Below are 5,868 nucleotides of genomic sequence, written 5' to 3' on the forward strand. Positions count from 1 at the left end.
CATTTCCTCGTTGTGATATCCTATGTCCTAAGACAATTTCTTCACGAACCATGAAGTAGCACTTTTCCCAGTTCAAGACAAGATTTGTTTCTTTACAGTTGAACAGAACCTGATCCAAATTTTTCAAAAAATCTTCAAAATCATTGCCAAACATAAAGAAATCTTCCATGAAAACTTCAAGGAAATTTTCCACCATATCCGAGAATATGGCCATCATACAATGCTGAAAAGTTGTCGAGGCATTGCATAATCCAAACGGCATCGGTCTAAATGCAAAAGTACAATATGGACAAGTGATAGTTGTCTTCTCTTGGTTATTAGGAGCTATGGGAATCAGATTATACCCTGAATAACCATCCAAAAAATAGTAGAAAGCTCTCCCCGCTAACCTGTCCAATATCTTATCAATAAACAACAATGGAAAATGATCCTTTCTAATTTCCTCGTTAGGCTTGCTATAATCCATGCACACTCTCCATCCCATGATAGTGTAAGTTGGTATAAGCTCATTATTGTCATTGCTAACAACTGTGACACATCCTTTCTTAGGGACATATTGTACAGAGCTTACTCACGAGCTATCTGAGATTAGGTAAATAATGTCAGCATCAAGCCACTTGATTATCTCTTTCTTAACAACTTCTTTCATTATCGAATTTGATGTTCTCTTCTGCTCAATAGAATTGCTATGGCAACCCTTTAACAAGATTTTATGTACACAAAACGCAAAACTAATTCCCTTTATATCAGCAAAGGTCCATCCTAACACCTTCTTAGATCATTGTAGGACTTCTAACAACTTGACCTCTTGTTTGGATGTCAATTTTGTATAAATCAAAACCAGCAAAGTACTGTAATCTCCCAAATATGCATATTTTAAATGCTACGGAAAAGGCTTCAATTCCAATGTAGGAGGTTCCTCTATAGAAGGTTTCGAAGGCTTGAATGAACGATTCGATAAATCCAAGGATTCAAACTTCTTCTCTGGTCTCTCCACTATCTTTTTGGCTTCCATATATTCACCGAGTTCCTCTAACTTAGTGCATCAATCCTCTCTAATGATTCGTTGTTACTATCAAAACTATTGTGGCAAACTATGGTGAATTCCTCTACTACTATTTCTATCAATCCAATGGCGTGGCGTTCTTCATTTTCATTTACATATCAAAAACATTAAAATTAACCTGCTGATCATTTACCCTCATGATTAGTTCACCTTTATGTACATTAACTAAAGTTCTACCTGTAGTAAGAAAAGGTCTTTCAAGAATAATTGACCATTTTGGTCAGTTTCAAATTCTAAAATCAGGAAATCTTCAGGAAAGATAAATTTATCTATTCTTACTATCACGTCCTCAATTTTACCTTCTGGATGGGCATAGGATCGTTCAGCTAATTTTAAAGTAACCGTAGTAGGTCTTGCTTTCCTAATTTTTAGTTTCTTGAAAGTAGACATAGGCATTAGATTTATACTCGCTCCTAAATCACATAACGCCTTACCAACGTGATAATTTCCAATTGAGCACAGGATAGTGAAACTCCATGGATCCTTCAACTTCGAAGGCAATTTGTTCACCAACATTGATGTGCACCTTTTAGTGAGAGCAACAGTCTCAAACTCTCCCAATCTGCTCTTCTTTGAGAGTATATCTTTCATAAACTTCCCATAATGGGGAATTTGCTCCAAAGCTTCTACTAACGGTATGTTGATGTGGAGTTGCTTCAAAACATCTAAAAACCTTTTAAATAGAATATCCTATTTAAAATTTTAGAATTGCTAAGGAAAAGGTAAATGTGATCATCCTTCAGGCTACTGATATTGTTTCATTGTAGCATTTTTGTTGGCAACATGATTTGATTCTACAACAACATATCTCTGTGTACTCTTTTCAAGTGTTGTCTGCCATTCAGTAGGTTTCGAGATCTTTTCTTGGTTGCAGCTGGATTTGTCTTCCTCTGTCGTGGCATTTTGAACAACTTCATCCAACTGAGTCCCACTTTTAAGAGTGAATGCCTTGCATTACTCCTTCCATTATATTCTTGAATTTTTAGTATCACTTGGCAATGCTCCTTGTGGCCTTGAATTTAGAGCGTTCGCTATTTGCCCCACTTGATTTTCAAGAGCTCAGAGAGACACAGCCTGACTTTGAATCACAACATCATTTTTAGCCATATACTCCATCAACAAAGCTTTAATGGAATTAGAAGATGATACCTTTCCTTGTTGAGCATTTTGCCTCTGCATATGATGATTATAACCAGGCGGTGCATTGTGGATATTCTATCTTGCAACATTGTGTGAACTCCCTGCACCTTGATTATTCCCACTAAAATTCAGATGCTACTTCTACCCTAGATTGTATGTGTTGGAATAGGGGTTTTTATTCCAGTTAAAATTACCCATGTAGTACACTGATGCTGGGTTTGATGGGCATTCATCAAACACATGGTCTTCGCCACAATAAACACATGACAGTTCAGCTGAGTTCATCTCCTGAGCTACAGTGGGCTTTTTCATTGTTTTCATCATATTAGTTAAAAAAGATACATGATCTGTAAATGAAGTAATTGGATCAAGCTTCATGGTACCAACAGCTCTCTTGCCCGTCCCAACTATCATGGTCGGATACTGATAGTCATTGTTGGCAATCTTGTCCAAAATCTCATATGCTTTGTTGTAAGATTTATCCAACAATGTACCATTGGCAGAAGCATCAACTACCACCCTCGTATGTGCATTCAACCCATCATAAAAAACCTCCATCTAAGTCCAACGGTGAAATCAATGCATTGGGCAGTTACGAATTAAATCTTTAAATCATTCCTAAGCTTCATACAATGTTTAATCCTCTAATTTTTGAAAACATGTGATGTCATTTCTACGCTTGGCATTCATATTAGGTGGATTATGCCGTAGCAAAAACCTCTGGCAAAATATCATTCCATGATGTCATTGTGCCCGACGGCAAAACATTCAACCATGCTATCACACGATCCTGCAAGGAATATGGAAACAATTTAAGCCGCAGAGTGTTTTCAGGAACACAATATTGTCTAAATGAATAAGAAACCTCTAGAAAAATTCTTAAATGCAATCTTGGATCTTCAGTAGGTAATCCACTAAATTGCCCTACTGTTTGCAACAATTGGAACATTACCGATTTCAACTCAAAATTTCTTAGCTGAAGTTATTGACTAACCTGTTCTCGTTCCATTCTAACCAGTACAACGATATTCTACATTTTTTCTGTGAAAGACTTCAAACAGTGTCACTTTATTCAGGACTGACCACTGTTATGATAAGCGAATTTTGTCAACACTGTATATTCTTCCCAGCTATCTTAATCTTAAGAATATAATGCCGTAACTTAACTTCCAGAACTCATATTACCCATTCTGATTATTGTACCGAAGTTAAGTTTAGTACCCAGATCCTTATAGAGTTTACCCAAAAATCTCAAGGTGAATCTCATATATTTTTCAAAAATAATAGACAATAATACTCTGTTTAATATGACAATCTCTAATACATATATCTTAGCCACTTTCTTGAGTGAATAATCAGTTATGATCGGAATAAATGAGTTGAATTTGTCAATCTATCAAAAATAACCCATATCGAATCTTTTCTTCCTCGGTGATACATGCAATCCAGATATAAAATCAATCATAACTTGTTCCCATTTTCACATAGGAATCACGATATGATGTAGTAATCCCCACGGTACTAGATGTTCAGTTTGTATCTGCTGACAACTAGACATTTAGTTACAACTTAGAGTCTCGCGTTTCATACCTAGCCAAAAATACATCTGCTTCATGTCATTAAACATCTTAGTACGACCCAGAGGAATAAAATATGTGTTGTTGTGAGCCTTAGATAAAATGTCTCATTTTAACTCTGAATTATTCGAAACACACAAGCTATTAAAAAATACATCATACCATTAGTATCTACTCTAAATCCTATAGACGAATCACTTTGGATTTATTCTCGTTAGCTAACAGCTTTGGGTCGTCATCCTGTTGTCGCGTGTGAATATGATATGTGAATTGTGCAACTATAAACGTCGGATCAAGTAATAAAGTGATAAGCGAGTTCATCTCCATAGGGATCGGGTTAGGTCTAGAAGTGTTCAAGTTATTATACTATGGCAAATAGTCATAAGAATGCAATGATAATGGCGAGATTTAATAATGCCTATAGTATGTGCAACTAATGAATAATTGAAAATGCTATGTCAATGCAAGAGTAAAAATGTAGTGGCAATTATGAGAATGATGGTGTGAATATTAATAAGCAAATGAACTGATAAACAACTAAAAGTACTCTAGCAAAGATTCTACGACAAAAGATAAGGGATATATAATGTTGATTGGGAAGGTCAGGATTACTAAGAATCTACTTTTCCTGTCAATGATGCTTCAACAAAGTTGTACTTAAAATACTGCTCAGAAGAGTTCTAAAGTGGTCTCCTCCTTTCAAAAGTCAAACCTTCAGGTTACCTTGCCTACATCTAAAGGATTTTAATATGGTATCATGTATTGTTCCTTCTGTATAAGCGCTGCTCTACATCTAGAGTCCACTAGAAGTATCGGCCGAGTACTTACTTATATCATTCAACCTTGATCCAACTAAACTAACCTTTTTAGAATTTAGATTAATTGAAGGTTATGTTGCACAATCAACTATGTCTTGGGATTACTTACATGCATTTTAAAAAATAAAAAAATTGAATGAAAAAGTACAATAATTCAGATTTATACTGCAGTCATTAAAGACAGTTAAAGTTTCATCAAATTAATTCAAACCCTATGAGATCTAGATCATGGGTTGGCAAATATAATTCAACTCAAACATCATTTTCATCACTGTAATTCACGAAGGAACATATTAGAAATAGTGGAAGAATGTTGGGAAGACAGCATTCGCTTGTCCAATCCACATTCCCGCAGCATTGTATCCTGAGTTGGCTTGGAGAGACTACCTTTGTTTTCCTCTTCCTATCTCTATTCAGCCACCCTCTTCTTCGCCTAAAGAGCTCTACCCTTTTTTTTTGTGCTCTAGGGTTTTTCCTTTTTGCTATTTTAAATTGTTTTTTTTTCCTTAGGATAATTCGAATAGCCTGAGATTTATCTTCTTCTCTTTTTTAGGCAGATTTATCTGGTACAAGTAAAGTTGGGCTGAAATTGATATACATTGAATGCTGACTGGACGCCTTCCTAGCATTGCCACGACATATGAGTTGGCAATCTGACCACCCTTTTTCCCGACAAAACTTCACTCCATTATTATTGTTCCTCATCCTGCACCTGCCAAACCACCAAACGCAGCCCTTCCACAAGCAATTAAAATTACCTAATGTTTAAAAGCAGCCTAAGTTCTAATGTAATGCTAAAAGTACTAATGAAATGTCCTAAAATGCAACTAAATGTACTTACGTACAGACAATTAGCTAGGTCTAAAGGCATGGAATATAACTATTTTCAAGAGTTATAATCTGTAACTCTCAGATTCGTTGAAGAAACAACGATATATTTTTTAATTTAGCTAATATAGAACCATTACTATAATCATCATTTTCTTTCCCAGATTCATGATAACTCAATATAGGAACACCTAAAAACCTTTTTCAGAGTTTTCCATATTTTTAGTTGAATCTATAGAATCCAATCTACCAAATTTACATAACCAAGATAACCAACCTCGCTAAGTCAAACTCACATTTACTAATTTTCACATACTATTTCTTGTACAAAGTCTATTACACATTTCTCAAGTGTTGAGCTTACACGGATTCAATTTTAGAATAGATCAGTATATCATTAATAAAAACAACCACAAAACTATCCAAATGAGGCTAAAAC

At 35.2% G+C, this 5,868-nt stretch overlaps 1 non-coding gene across 1 annotated transcript; it reads left to right on the plus strand.

The window, feature by feature from the left end:
• Positions 1-2,780: 2,780 nt before the first annotated feature.
• Positions 2,781-2,887, plus strand: LOC128042160 (small nucleolar RNA R71). The gene has a single exon (XR_008197366.1). It is a non-coding gene; the product is annotated as a small nucleolar RNA R71 (small nucleolar RNA).
• The last annotated feature ends 2,981 nt before the right edge of the window (positions 2,888-5,868 follow it).

The sequence above is a fragment of the Gossypium raimondii genome, chromosome 6, assembly GCF_025698545.1.
Source record: "Gossypium raimondii isolate GPD5lz chromosome 6, ASM2569854v1, whole genome shotgun sequence".
Taxonomy (NCBI): Eukaryota; Viridiplantae; Streptophyta; class Magnoliopsida; order Malvales; family Malvaceae; genus Gossypium; species Gossypium raimondii.